Here is a 16,208-nt window from a genome sequence, read left to right as displayed (position 1 = left end):
GGCACTACTCTTAAAATTAAAATTTTAAATTGCATAGTAGTTTGTAGAGTTGGAACCTGAATCACACATAATGGAAATAAATAGGATGTGGTTAGGAAAGATGTATAGAAGAGGCTCAAGATTCTGCTGAGTTTGTAGTGTTTCCTCGGAAATGTGAGCATTTCAGCTGGGACTAACTTCATGATTTTATTTATAGTATCAAATTAAATAAATTATAAGACCCATAGAGCAAGTACTTTGAATTCGGGTATTCCATGAATTGAACCATAATATGCTTTGTAGGGCTGTGCAAAGCACTGCACTTCATTGTGTGTCTGCCCTGTTCATGTCCTGAATTTCTTTCCTACTCCTTTTACACTACTGCACTTGAGAGAATTTTCACTTGCTAGTTGGAACAGAAGCTGAAAGGGATCTTTAGGAAAGCACAGTCGAGCAGACATAATAAATTTTGAAAGGCATAAAAACCTACCTCCCAATTGAGGGAGGTAAAGATTTACAATACATCATAGAAATACTTTTTTTCTGAGAGAGCAAAAATCTTCCGACTTGGCAAAGCTTTTCTTGCTGAAAGGCAATGGAAAAGCCACTTGCAGTGTAACAAGTTGTTTTCTTTTTCACTTGAAGATGAAATAATAATTTTTTCAGATCAGTTAGAGGCAACAGAGGAGGCAATGTTTTTTAAGAGCGGTGCTTGTCTAGGTTTTTGTTTCTGATGCACAGAATGGTTACACTGGTTGCTAATTATTTGATTACATGCCTTTTCTTCTGCAGAGATGTTGAGATACACTGCACTGAAGCAGCTTATGTTTCCTCAAGGGAGCAGATCCTCAATGAAGTGCTGCCCAGAAAGAAGAACAAACACTAGTGAAGCAAACTAACATTTAGTTAAAGATAGCATTTATTAGCGTATGCCTTATGGTGTGATGTTGTAGCTGGTTTTTTTAAGGGTTCTCAGTTGACAGTTTCCCTTAAAAGAAAATAAGGCAACACTCCCTAAACCCCGTCACTAACCCAAAATGTGAAAAAAATATTTTCTAAAACTCCCAAATATTAGGCTAAATGGGATATATATCTTCAAGTTTGAAGACAGATTTTCTCTTAGATTGATAATTTAATGACATTCACCATGTATCGAAGCTGTTGAGAGAATTGGATTATAAAGATTTGTAGATAGTTTTTAACAACATAGGCTATTAATTTATTTTACCTTTCTAACATTCCTGTTACTTTGAAATGTTTCTTTTAAAAGAGCTGTTATATTTTGTCATAAAGCATTCCTGCTTTCACTGCAAAAGGATATTTATTACTGCTTCTCTTCTAGGTGAAATGTGATGACATCATCTTTTCTCATCTATTTTAAATGTAGTAAAAGGGATGGTTCTCAAGCACACTGCTGTATGTGAAGAGCAGAAGAAAACAGGTGGACATCAGAAGTGTTTTGTAATGGGGTGCTACCCATAAGAGACTTCCCTTTCTGTAATTTAGTATAAAAATTTACTCGTCTGAGTGCAAATCACTAATTTAACCTTTTTAATCCTAAAGTAAGAGTTGATAATACATATTTATAGACCTTTGAAGGTATTTGTGGCTGCTCTATTTGTGTGGGTTTTTTGGCTTTCCTTACCATTTTGAATGTTGATCTTCGTTTAGAATCACAAATGTTTTACAGCTTCTTTAGCATACTAAATTTCTTCAAACATTCAGATCTCAGTGAGTAAATAGCAATACATGGCATAGTTCTTTATCTATTTCCTGTAAAATAAATTAAAAAAAAAAAGATAATTTGAAGTAAGGGGATTTAGTTTAGTTTTGTCTCAACATGCAAGAAAAGCTGAGTAGAAGCTGAAGGATTAGATCGAAAAAGCACCACTGATTTCATTTTTTAAAAATTTATTTATTATTTGCCTTTAATTGGCAGTGCTCCTGTTCTTCCATTCCTATTCCCTGCTCAACCCCTACCCCGCAATTTCTGTGCTGAACATTTAAACCAGAGGTCAGTTTGGGTCCGTGTGTTATTTAAAATATGCTGCAAGTGACCTGCTAAATGGAACAACAGAATCAGCATAAAATGCAGAGACCATATTAGGGCTGGGAGAAGGAAAGTGCACAAAGGTTATCAATAAATACTCAAATCAAAGTGAGCTTACTCTATAGATGTATTTTTTCACAGTGAACTAGCAGTGTTTTTTAGCTTCAGTCCTCTTCTCATCACAGAGTAATAATCCCAGTTCGTGCTGTTCCTGTTTTCTCCTTTTCTTTCTTCTAACTCCCATAGCACAGCTTTTTCAATCCAGCATTCACTGCACATGTTCCAGTCATGAGGTTACAAAGCTGACATTGCAGTCTCAGCAGAGGTTATCTCTTTAAAATTCCCTAAAATTCCCCTTTGGCACATCCAGTTTGGCAGCTGGGTTTCTGTAGGAAACTGATGGAGCCACCCCCTCCCCTTATGTCCTTTATAAAAATAGAAATCTATTAAACCTCTGGCCAGAAGGGCAGATGGGTAAGTACTCCCTCCAAAGCAGACAGTGCTGCTTCCTAAGCTTTTCTCCCTAGTTTTATACTATAAAAAAAAATAAATTATGTACTTCAGAGCCAATTAAGTAATGAAAATACTTGGTTTTAAAATTAAAAGCCTGTTCTCCAGGACGTGTGAACTCTGTGCTCTGGAAGGTATATACAGCTTCGGAGAAATATTGACCTATTGTTTGAAATATTTTCATTAGTTATGCAACTACAAAATCAGAAGCTTAGTTTAATCATAGAAGCTCTTGTCTGAGCAACACTGTAGCCCCTAAAGTTCAACTGGTACTCGGGAAGCTTTGCCAAGCCAAACAGGAGGTTAAAATACCTAACTACCAATATAGATAAGTGATCATTGCCCTAATAATATTCAAGAACTAATCTAAATGGGCATTACCCACTTGCAATTTCATGCTAAGAATGTCCCTGAAGTGCATTATATATTATTGCTTCCTGTAAGGAAGGGAGAGAGAATTGTCTGTATGTCCCCCTCCCTGTATCACTGCTTTCCTTTGGATGTCACTCTAGGTGAGCGAAGCAATGAACTATTTTCTGCTTAAAGTGGATTAAATTTTATGGCAAAATTTGGGTGTCTTGAGTTTGAGGAGATGTGAAAGCCAGTGTCCTCCCTGGAAAGTCAAGGAGAGGCTTCTTTTGTACCTTCACTTGGTAGTGCAGCAGCTTTCTCATTGCCCCTCTCCCTTAGCAGGGCCCTGCATGGAGAGCTGGAAGTCGTTATTTTGCACATGGGGTGCCTTTTTGGAAAGTGAGAATTATGGATTTGTATTCATGAGATGAGTAGAGCCATGGAAAATGAAACCCAAACAATCTGCAGTTCCAACAGCAGCCAAAGCCAACCCAGCTGGTACCTGCAGTGCCACTTCCCTCTTGTCACTGCCGGGTTCGTCTGGCCATGCTGAATTGTTTGGGTGTGCTGAGGCAGCAGAAGGCTGCCCATTGTCTTCCTGCTATTTGAGTGTGCAGAACCCTTGGAGATTCAGTGAGAACTCACAGGGTGGGTGAAGAAGTGGGGCTTCTGTGGCAGCAGACAGATCAGCTTGCAGCTGTAGACCGTGGTGCTTTTGCCTCTGGAGCATTATCCTAAATGTGATGAACCCACACTGTGCCTTTCATGGTGCCTGCTGTCAGGAGACCTCTTCTTTCCACAGCTCCTCAGCCTGCAGAGGTGGGCACTGTGAGACCTACAATGCCCATACAGTGCATTGGATGAGAAGCTTGGCAGCATTTCTGCATGGCGTGTTTTTTCTAGAACAGCTTTGAATGGCAGCTTCTTGAAAATGTGTGGTTTTTCCATCACCCTTGGAAGAACTTGGCATTCTGTTGGCCCCACTGAAGAACCACTACAGCTGGAATTTTGTCTCACTCTGCCTGGTACCTGTGATCACTCTTTGAGCTCACATATAGGCTCATCTTATCTTTTTGCTGATGGTCAACAGTGACTGCATGCCCCTGGCACCTGATGCTAAATCCCACATGAGTTGCACAGAGCATTGCATTTTCTCAGTGTAAGTTACTGTGTCTTGGTTTTACTGAGGAATCACAAAGATTCAGGGACAGCTGTAGTCCTCTGCTCTAGAAAACCATTGCTAACATGGCCTCACTACTTAAGCATCTTTGGGTCAGCCTGAAGCACTTTTATTTGTATGTTTTTAATGTAATGAGTTTACGACCTTCTTCTTACACTGTTTTTACCACTCCTGATTTCCTCACTTATTATTTATTAAGAACTTGGTATGTGTTTGTCATGTGAAATAAGTTTGTCTTCTTCTCTTGTGTTTGCTGAGACATCCTCCCACTTACCCCCTGCCACGAACACCACCAGTGTTTCTCATAAGCTGTAACATGAAGGATGTGGCAAGTTTATCACCAGTCTGTGTGAAAGAGTGTAATGCATTCTGTGAGCACCTGTAACCCATTTCAGTGCAAAGTCAGATGGGTTAACATAGACTTCCCTTTTTCACCACATGTGCAGAGAAATTTATTTATGTAACAAAAAACTGTTGACAGTCATCTCCTGCACTCCCTTTTTGAACAAGCTGCTTCTTAAAAGTATTTTGTAAGACGTGAGAAGGCAGAGGATGAATGTTCACCAAGCGTGTGTGTGGAGCTGCAGTTGACTTGGGGCTGCAGTGAGCAAGGTGTAGGGTCCTCACTCGTCTGTTGCAATCATTCTTGATCACCTTTCCTTAATCACCTTTTCAAACAATCCAGAGGCTGGGCCTTTGGTGCTTACCTGGGACATATTGCACAAAAGCAAAACAAGCTGTCCAGTTTCCTACTTGTCTCGTAGTTGTGGCAAAATGCACTGCACCAGATAGGTCCCACCATTCTTTACAGCCAGAGTATCCTGGAGAAAAAAGCCCAAAGCTGATTGCTTTCTTTGTTTTTAGCTGAAAGATTTCTCCATAATGCAGCTGTCTTGTCAAAAGACACTCCTCAAGACTTTACAGTTTGGAGGTATTGAATGTTCCTGATGGATCCTTTAAGTGTTTCAAAGTGCATAATTGGGGCACTTGAGCATAAAACTACAATTATACACTTGTGTGTTAATTTTGTGTACAGATAGATATTACTTCAGTCTGGACATAAAGGAGAAGGAAGCATTTTCTTGTGAGTGTAAGAATCTGTTTTGTGAATGTTTGAACAAAATAGGTTCAGGATAATAGCCCAAAACAACCAGGCTTGGGGGAAGGGGGGCTTGAGCTTTCCAGAAAGGAAGGAGCCATGCATGGATATACTGGAGAAGCTTGGATGCTTTGAAAGAGTAGTAGGTATTATGAACATTAGCAGATGAAACACAGTATTTGAGTTAAATTTAGTTGCAATATTAATTTTAAAAAAATCTAGTATTTTTGTAGAATGACTGTATGAATTTGGTGGTTGATTCTTCATAGGTTTTTAAGTTTGCTATTTTCAATTAAGCAAAACAGGTAATTTTTTGATAAGTGATGTTAGGACTTTAAAGGTTCTTGTTTGTTTTTCTGTTCCATTTTAAGTATAATGTTACATGAATTGGATTAACTGTATCCAGATACTTACATTTAGCAGATGTTTCTAAAACTTACTTGTGGTAACTGATATGAGGAATAATTTACAATAATCATCTTATTTTGAGTATAATAAAACTGTAATTATTTTAAAAATTATGATGTGCTATATGGTTTCAGCTATGAATTTATAAGATAGATGTCTTTGATGTTTCTGTCAGGGTTCTTTTGATGTTTTCCAGTGCTAAGTAATAGGTCAAATTAAATAATAGAAATGGAATAAATCAAATATCTGAACTCTGCGTCTACAAGGAATGATTTGAAAGTTTTCTTTTAAAAATACTTGCAGGAATATTTGAAATCATAGCTGTTATGTAAGTACTCCTATTTAAGAGGCTGACTTGGTTTTTATCTGTTCCCAGTAGGAAAAAGGAAAGAAAAGCCATCACAGAAAAGATTTACTTTTCCTTTTTAAAAAAATTGTTTTGGTTGGTTGGTTTTGGTTTTATTGGTGGTGCACTTTGATCAAATTCATCTAAAGAAGAAGGGTTTCTGATAGGAGTAGCTCTGTATTTCTTGTTTTTCTAAGCCAGCATAAGTACCCTCAAAAGAATATTGAGGAACTGTGCCACAGGAATGGGATCCTGGTCTTAGGCAGTTAATGCTATGCTGCAGGATAATAAATTATCCTGGATGGGTAGAGATGTAATCAAATTTTCTTACCGTTAGTTCAGCCAGTGATTCTCTTTGCCTCAGGATTCCTTGCTGTGGGGAATTTTTAGTGTCCAGATGAAAAGTATGATTTTGATCCTGCTATAATAGAAGAAACTAGAAGAATTTGGACTGTACAAATTACTAGATTTATCACAGATATTGCTGAACCTAAATGGTAGATATGGGAGGTCGTCGCTTTTTCTTTGTGTCTTGACCAACCTCCTGTGCTGTGGACACTACTTGGGGATTCAAATTCATAATGGGAACACAAAGAGCTCTAAATCTGCTCTGTCATTGCAAGGTTTTCTTGATTAAAAGAGTGATATCCTGTAACACAGAGAAGGACCAGAACAGAAGATGACTTGCTGGTCTGCTGTTTGTGGGGGTTAACTCAAATGTGGTGCCTTTGTCAGAGGTGTCTGGGCCAAATCCAGAGGGGTTCTCTGTTAAAGACTAGAACTTGCATGCACCCCTTTGCAGATAACTTTGTAATAAGACACTACTAAACTGAAGTATAGAGTCATACAATGGTCTGGGTCAGAAGGGACCTTAAAGATCATCAAATTCCAACCACCCTGCTATGGGCAGGGATACTTTCCACTAGAGGAGGTTGCTCAAAGCCTCATTCAGCACTTCCAGGGATGTGGAAGTGCATCTTCCACAACTTCCCTGGGCAACCTGTTCAGTGCTTCGCCATCCTCACAGTGAAGAATTCCTTCCTAATACCTAATCTGAACCTCCCTTTTTCTGTTTGAGGCCATGGCCTGTTGTCCCATCTCTACATGCCATTGTACAAAAGCCCTCTGCAGCTGTCTTCTAGAGTCCCTTTACGTACTGGCAGGCTGCTATTCAGCCTCCCTGGAGCCCTCTCCTCTCCAAGCTGAACAGCCCCAGCTCTCTTACCCTTCCTCACAGCACGGGTGCACGAGCCCCTTAATCGTCTTTGTGGCCCTTTGTTGAACTCTCTGCAGTATGTCCATGTCTCCCTTGTGCTGAGGAGCCCAGAGCTGGACACAGTCCTCCAGAGCAGAGCAGAAGCAGCTCTCTGGACCTGCTGCCAGTACTTTGTCTAATGCAGCCAAGGATACCATTGGCTCTCTTAGAGGGAGGAGCACATTGCTGGCTCATGTTCAACTTGGTGTCCACCAGCACCTTCAGGTCCTTCTCTGCCAAGGGGTTTTCCAGCTGGGTGGCCTCAACCATATATTGATGCCTGGGGTTGCTCCTCCGCAGGTGCAGGATAGCAGTAAAGGAAGAAGAGCAGCTGTCATGGAAAGAGAGTGTGCACTTTAAGGTCTGTGAAGCTCTGTATGGAACTGGACAAGTTTAGATGGAAAGAAAGAAAAAGCTTGCTTAAGAGTGCATGGAGTTGCTCCCTGTGGAAGATCTTTTATATTCTTCTCCTGCTGTTTTAAGAGATACGGTGAAGAGCTCTGAATGATCTCAAATGATTTAGTTCTGAAAGCCATTGAGTTTAGGAATGGTAAAGACAGTATTCATCAAGATTGATATCTTTGGAGGAGAACATCAATTAATTAAAAAACACCCTTTTCTCTCAAAAGACTGGAAGAAAGAAAGAAAACTCAAGGGTGTGCAAGATGCCAGGGAAGCAATGATAAACAGGGTGTGTGCACATTCTACCTTTTCTTACTACTGAGATTAAAGAATGTTTGCAATTTTTCCTCCTACCAAGACTATGTGCCAGAAAAAATGTAGAGTGAAACCTGTTTTAGTGAGGGATTTTTCAGTCTCCAGTAGTTAAGTGTTAGGGGTCTCTCTGTGTATAAAGGCATAAAATTGGAGGATTATTCATGCAGCTGGATTACCTGCTATTCAAACTCAGTCCATACCTCTCATTTGTGTTCCCTACTTTAGAAGGTTTGAATGGTATTGCAGAATTTGTCTGAAGAAATATGTTTCTCTGTATTTTTTAAACCATATTTTATTTTAATCACCATTTAAGAAATAGTGGTCAAAATTGTTACAGATTTCCTGGAAAATAAATGGCAACTAGAGGATTTGAGGATCAAAGATCACTGTTTGTTCCATTCATGGATGCTCAAGAAGTGCCCTGTAATAAATTATTTGTTATATGATTAAAAATCAGTTAAATATAGGCTTTTGTATTTTTCTGTAATGGCCAGCATTTCATAGGTGAATTTCATGGTACTTACACAGCAAGAGATGAGGTTTCCTACAAGTTTTTTACTGAAGCTGCAATCATCAGAATCACCAGAGATCAGTTTGTGACAGTTGTGATGTGCTTTTCCTTATGCTGGTTTGTAAAGTGGAAATCTATTACTTAACCAAATTACATTATTCCTTTTAGTTATTTTGATCACTTTAAAAAAAAAAAAAAGGAAGGAAAGCAGAGTATAAGAATAGATATCTTACCTGACTCATCACTTGAGAGTGTGTGCATGTGTCTGTGTGTGTAGGCACTATAATTTCTCTCTATTTCTCTCTAATGCAGTGTATAGCACTGCATTAGCAAATAGCACTTCCAAAAACAATTCTGTTGCAAATCTTTAGTCTTCTCTATAGTGTCGGTCTGAGAGCATAAATAAAGCAATGTGGAAATCTCTTACTGGAGATTATCATATTTTCATCCCTTAACTTGCAGAATGGACCAAATGTTGCATTAGTTCAAGCTGTAATGCACTGTGCAAATCAACACTATTGGAGGAAAAAATTGTTCCTTTTGTTTCTAGACTCAGCTGTTTACCTCTCCCTTGAAACTAATTTTAGCTCATCTGAAAGATGCAAATTTTTTATTTTTGTTTGTTTGTTGTTTTTAGGGGAAGATGGGGGTGGGAGGTGGTTGTGATATTGGCATAGATTTAGCATTTATAGCTGAGGTAGTTTTCATCAATTTCTGACAGGGGAATCAAAGTGTTCTTTTTTGGAAGGAGAGATATTGCTTTTCCGTATAAATGATTGACTATTTTGTGGCAGTAGTTTTATTTATTTGGCTCTCATCATGAAGAATAGCAAACTTATTCAAAATCTCAGTACATCAAAAATATGTCAATACATAAAACATAAGTACTATTCCATACTACAATCTATGCAAAAAACTATGTTAATAAGATGTGAAGGTTGCACAGCTAAAAAGTCAGAAAACATAAATGATAAGATTCTAGCAGCCACAGTAACTAAGCCACATTTCACATCCTCTGTATTTTATGAAATGCCTTTGACAACATAAATCAGAAAGAGAAGGTGCTATATATGTGTAACATGGCTCAGTTAATGTTGCTTTTGGAACTTTAACATCAGTATTTTCTGACTGGAGAGTTCCTTAATCATGTAAACTTGGTAGATTTTTTACACTCTTTTTTTTTTTTTTTTTGATAGGCTGGTTTGGGGCTTTTTTAGAAGAGGGAAATTGCCTGTATTAATAATTGGTTAGCTGATGTTATTTTGATTTAAGCTCCAGTAAAAGGCAGTATGTAGAGAGCGCCTTATGACAGGTACATGTGTGATGCCATATTCGTGGCACTGACAAGGGGTGTAATTGTGCTGCCGTGTACTTCTTGGGGAAAAGGGGATTACAGGCGTGTGTGTGAGTCCTGTCCTTTCTGTACTACTGGGTATGACTGCATTGCAGACTGCAGTGTCTTTTGAAGATGGTTGAGCTACCTTTTGTAATGAACTGGCTTGTGTACAAGAAGCAGTCTGGCTACAAAGTGTGGATCTCCCTTTGACCTAATTCACCCTTCTGTGGAGCACAGCAAATTAGCTGAGCACAGCTTTTGGTGTAGGCTCCTGCCAGTATCTGAGCTAGTTTGCAGATCTGTGTGCTGCACTGCAGTCTTCAACATAGGCATGCATTTAATGACTCTGCAAAATCCACTACCTTGCAAGTTCTGGAATGGGGATTATTGTTCTGTGACACAGAAACATGCTTTTTATGCCTTTGCTTCCTTGCTCTGGGTCACAGGGTGGACCAGTATCAGGCCTAGTGTTAATATTTTAAAGGCTCTTAATAAGATGTTGAAGTTCGTACTTCAGTGTAAAGGCAAGCAGTGTAGGAGAGACAGTAACACAGGTGAACATTGTGACCAATGTATTGTCAAAAGGTCAAAGCTAAGTAATAAGAAGTAATAGAATTTATAGAATGTATGAATAAAATGCCATAGCATCAGGATTCAGATCTATCTCTGATTAATAGCATTGACATTAACACCCAGCTTTCTGCTTGGTTTCCTTTTAGATTTTTTCTTTTTTGTCCCTCAAGGATTTTAGCCCTCGTTAAGGCTGTGTACACAAGCATGCTGGGGTTGATTTGAGACAGGAGACCATGCTGCCCTAACTGTGGCAGAATATTCTACTGAACATGTGCCAGAGGATTTCCTTATGCTGTATAAGCATATTATATTTTTCTTCTTTCTCTAATTCAGCTAAACATACAGATGAAGACCTGGGCTTATGCGAATTTGAAAGTTTTTGATATGAACCAGACCTTTTTGTTAAGTGTGTGGAAGTCAAGGAGTTAGTTTCTTATTACAACTTTCTGTTGGAAAGTATGGAGAAGTGCATGGTTTGAATGTTTGGAGGAAAATACTTAGGGTTTGGCAGAAGTCTGACTTTGGAAATCTAAAACTGAAGCAGAAGTTGTTTCAGGAATCATAAGTGTTTTATTTGAAGGTTTGATAGTAACTGAGTGACATCCTCCTTTATAGCTATAACTGAATTGATCACTGTAAAATTAAAGTAATTAGAATTAAATACTGTAACCTTTCGTTAACTGAAGGAATGCGCTGTTTTACTCCTAAAGTACCAGATGGTAGGGTTTTATTTTTCTGAGAATGCCCCTCACTATACATTTTTAAATTCTAATTTCTATGTAATTATAGTGTTACAGGTGCTAAGAAAGTGGAATGTTGCTGATGATTATATTACTCAGGACGGTACTTGTTTCACAATATTCTGTCTCACTGTTCCTCAGCAAAGTTGACACCTGTAGTGCCACTGTAGAACCAGGTAGTGCCATCCTTTCTTCTGAGTGTCACCCCTGCCCCTCAAGTTCAGTTTTTCTTCTCTCTATAAGCCAGGCTTAATGCTGATCAGGCCATACAGACCTGTTTTCCCCCAGATTTTTATATCATGACATGTGGTCCACAGCTTCCAGATTGTGTTGTTGCCTTTTACCAATATCATCCAGGGTAATGGATTGCCAAAGTCATGCCTCACTTTTTGTGCACCCAGGAGAAGCAAGGATGTAGCCAGGACTCTTCCCCTGTAGTGAGCATGTCCATGGTATCTGATGTGTTCAGGTGGATCCCAGAGCAACTTCCCAAAGCTTTTTGTGATAGGGGCTGTGTAAAGCTTCTTCCATTATTGACTGGATTTAGCCATCAGGATGGTGTAAAAGGGCAGTAGCTGCATATTGCTGGTATTATTAGTGTACCTATGCTAACACACTAATTCTGTTACATTTTAATTTTAAAAATTATTATAATGACTCTAATGCTGCCTAATGATCCTTCTTCTTTGACATCAGTCATGGATTGCACCTGCAAAAATTGCTTAAAACTTCCATTTCTATCAAGGTATTACCTGGGAAAAGAATGCCTGCCACCAGATCTCTTATTCAAACAAGAATTAAAGATAATGGGCTAAGTTGTAGGTTTAATTGGATTTGCCCCATCTCTTCATGTTGGCTGCCAGTTGTGTTCCTTCTATTCTCATCCTTTCTCTGTTTGTGTTCAGAGTGGTGTAATCAGTTCTGGTCAGTCATACTTCTCCCAAAATAATGCTATTTATACTGTGCAAGTCAGATAGCTCAAGTCCAAAGTAATCATTACAGTTTCTGTGCTTCCCTAGAAATAGATTCAAACTCAGGTCTGCTCTCTCTTCAGCCATCCCCGGAATGTCTGCACTACCACAGGCATGATGAAATTTGCCAAATTCTCATCTCCTGCATTGTGTGGCCACAAAAAATATAAGTGTGAGGGAGAAGGGGAGGGAGGGTTTAGTTTATGAAGAAAGAGGATGCTTGGGTCATTCACTCCAAGCATTGTAAGTAATTGGCTTTAGATTTGTTTTATTCTGGGGAGATTTTAGTTAACCTTTTTTTTTTTTTTTTGTATGCTGTTTAATAAACATTTGTCCATAAACAGTATCTTGTGATCCCCATCAGTAAAGCAGGTGGATTAATTTGCATGTTTGAAATTTATTTAAATAGCCACAGCATTATATGTCGTGCTCTGCTAAGACAGTGGTGATGAGTCTCTGCACTGAAGAGAACAGCATCCAAACATACATGTAGCATTATGATTATTGCTGTATTTTAGGTGGTGGTGTTTGGTTGTTTTTTAAAACAGTTTGAAGTGGGAGGTTATGGAGGAAAATTCTAACATAAGTAACTGATATATAAGTTCAGAAGAAGAGCCTGGTGCCCATTCTTAAAACAGTGTCTGAAAACAGATTTCTTGGGGAAATATTTAAGAAAATGGAGCACTCTCAGACCTTTGGCAGTCCAGGTGTTATTGCCTCTTCAGGTTGCTTGTATTTGTTACTAAGTATCTTGCAGACCAAGGTTTCGTTGTCTTCTCTGGGGACTATCTTTTGCAAAGAGGTGAGAACGCAGTCCTGGCTCTATCAGGGCAGATCAAGGGTTCATGCAGCCCTGGATATCCTGCCTCCAGTGGAGGTTTTCATTGCATGCCTGGAGGAGAGTCAGAACAAAGCAAACCTGTGGTACTTCCCCCAGTGCTCTTCAAGCCTCAGCTATTTTCACTTCAGGGACTTCCTGAGCCAGATGTGGCTCTATAAATTTGGTAACCCTCAGAGGATGTCTCTTTTGTGAACTTGTCCAGTCTTTGCTTGAGCCCACATAAACTTTCAGCTTTCAAAACATCAATTTGGCAAGGAGTTCTAAACATCTGCTACCTCTGTGACTAGCCAACCTGTTTTTCTCTTGTTTTGAAGTTTGCTTCTGCTATTGAATGCATCCTGATTGTTGGTGGACCAGATGCTTTTGTAGCTTTCCACCATGGTCCTGGTGTCTTTTCCATCCTCAAAGGGTTATGGATGCTTTTTATGGAAACTGTTCTCTATACCTATGATGATTCTTGTTGCATTTCCCTGAATCTTTTTGTCTGACTCTTCCTAGTAAGTCCAAGAAGTCAGTAGAGAGGGATTTTCTTTTGCTGTGTTGATGTTTCCTAAATCTCATCTTCATTCTTCTCTGAACAGTCATCAGTGTTATGTAGTCTTAAATTACTCAAATTTCTGACTTTTCTTTTTAAGCCATACTGAAATTCTCACCTACTAAGGCAGCTCCAATTTAGAGGCTGTATATGGTCATTAGTGATTCAGCTTTTTGAATTTGATTAGACCTCTGGAGTGATACTTTATGGTTCCAAGCCACTTCTGACTGTTCATTTGTCACTTTATTCCATGAAAATTCCCATCAGATTCAGAGACATTTATCAAGTCCCTCACAAAGGACTCCAGCATGGGAACACCCCAAGATTTTTCTACAGTGCACGCTAGAGCCAAAGATTTTGTTAAGCTTCTCTGTGATGGTGTTGTGCTCTCTGTAGCTCCCCTTATACCTTCATCATCATTTGTCACTGCAGACTCTGGCAGACCTCCTACTTCTGATGTGTTTGAAGAAATGAATCATTACTCATTTGATTCCCTTTTCTAGCTGTTCCAACAGTTCTTTCTGGCCTGTCTTATTACATTTGAAGTGCCAGAGTTTACAGTCTTTTCTGTTTTCCTCATTTGGACCTGGCGCTGGCTTATTGAAGGGGATGCCTTTTTCCCTCTAGAAAGCTGCAGTGAGCCTTGCTGGTGTCCCTTTGCTCTTATCAAATCTTTCTGAATGGGTGGTGAATATTGTTTCTGTGCTTTCCATGTGGTTATTGTTGAACAGCTTTGATGCTGTCAGTCAGATTTTATTTCTCATAGCTGTCTGAGATTCCTTTTAACAAGCCTTCTCATTTTTTGTGTAGTTACACTTTTTGAAGTTAAGCACGACAGTAGTAGATTCCTCGGGTTTGATTGTTCCTGTAGGGATGCTCAATTTAACTCCTTTATGGTCACTGATGCACAGTGGTTCTGCAGCTGCAGGATGCAGTAGTAGATGATTCTTGCTGCTCTGGACTGAGCCAAAGGCAGTGGCTCCTCATGCAGGCTCCTTAACCAGCAGTTCTATGGAACAACCTTTGAGAATTATCTGATACTTTGGTCTCAGCTTTGTAGTCTGCTTACTCAGTCTGTCTGGGGGGAGTTGAAATCTCCTCCTAATCAATCTTGCGGCGTGCCTTTTGCTGATCTTGCTAGCATGCTGCTTTCAGCGTTGTTGTAGTCCAGCCATGCATGGTGGTTCCAGCACTCAATCTTCTTTATCTGACCAAGCTCCAGACCTCAGCTGCGTGGTGAGGTGGAGTTTTGTTTTGATTAGTTTTTAAATGCTATGTAGCATATAATGTTACTTTGTTATTAGCTGTCTTCTCCCTGAATTTGTATCCTAGGATGATGCCTACTAGTCACCCCACAATTTTTTTCCTTTCTGCCAAATTTCTTAAATGGCTATTATTAGTGCTTTGTTTGCAATTGATCCAGTCCACCCCTCTTTGTGTAGAAGTCCATGTATTGTTAGAATTTTTTATTGCCACTCTACCTACTCTGCAGTCACTGCATGTCCATTTTTCATTCTTTGATTCTTCTCAGCATCTTCATTTGACGTCCCAGAATTTCCATGTCTTCATTTGACATAGCAATGCCACACTTTTTAACCATGAGTTCTTCTAATCCCCTCTTCATTTTAAAATTTCATTTTCTTGTGCTTTATGTACCAGTGACCTGGCTTCTATGTTCAGGTGAACTCCATCTCTCCTGTGCAAGTGTCTTTATTCTAGAAATATTCTGGTTGCTCATGCATCTGATATTTTGCTTTGTTACCATCTGGTTAACTGGACACTCTTTATTTTTTCTTTTCTTCTAACACCCCACATTTTGCTGTCTGGTTATCTGTTCTTCCCGGTGTAACTGGAAGCCAGATGCACCACAACATAGGTTTCTCCTCAGCATTTCATAGGAACCAGTCCAGGCTCTGTGACCTTTGCAGATGATGGGCAAATCACCATGTGGTCCTCTGTCAGATCCCAGACTCCAGCTGTCTGTTTGCCTGATGATATTCCAACACACCCTTTTTAGTTTGCATTATAAAGGCCTCATTTTATGCATCATCGGGGAGAGGGTGTTTGTCAGAAAGGGCTGCTTTGGTCACAGAAACATTCAGCTGCCTGTGAAATGATGGGGGGAAAAAATGGATGTCAAGGCAAAGAGAGCCAAGTGCAGGAATGGGGTTATAGTGCTGACCTTAGGAGTAACCAAGAGGTAGGACTGTCAGCTTCTGGCAGAAGTAATAGGAGCAGATCAAGTTGTGATAATGAAAACAGCCTAAGCAGGTGTTTAAATTTATGGTATTATTATTATTATTATTACTGTTACTATTACTATTATTATTATTATTATTATTATTATTATTATTATTATTATTATTATTATTATTATTATTATTATTATTATTCCTACTACATAGCAAATACTGTTGAATGAATGTAGTGAATTAACTTTTGGTAGAACAGGTATGTGTTTGCTTGTTGAATAAACAGATTTATCATTGTATCAGAAACTGAGTGGGAACAGTTCAGAGATCAAAGCATTTTGGATGTGCTCAGGTATTTGAAACACTTGCTTGGGGCAAGGATGTGCAGGACCAACTCCATTCTAGAATGGAAAAGCCATGTGCTGCATCTGAAATGATATTAAATTCCAGACTTTGGGGAAAAGCATGGGTACCTAAAATGAAGAAAATCTGGGCACAATATCAGGAGTCCATTGAAAGTGTGCGCTTTCAAATACCTCGAGAAAATGTCAGTGTCTATTGAGACAAGGCTTACAGACTAAGTCAATGCAGAAAATTTCTCTGACACTGTAATT

At 39.1% G+C, this 16,208-nt stretch overlaps 1 protein-coding gene across 1 annotated transcript in view; it reads left to right on the top strand.

Annotated features, from left to right (window-relative positions):
- Positions 1 to 16,208, top strand: part of ARID1B (AT-rich interaction domain 1B) — a 324,972-nt gene that overhangs the window by 63,725 nt on the left and 245,039 nt on the right. The window lies entirely within an intron of this gene.

This window comes from Melospiza georgiana, chromosome 3 (assembly GCF_028018845.1).
Source record: "Melospiza georgiana isolate bMelGeo1 chromosome 3, bMelGeo1.pri, whole genome shotgun sequence".
Taxonomy (NCBI): Eukaryota; Metazoa; Chordata; class Aves; order Passeriformes; family Passerellidae; genus Melospiza; species Melospiza georgiana.
The sequence above is the reverse complement of the archived record's forward strand: the minus strand, read 5'-3'. Positions and strand labels throughout refer to the sequence as shown.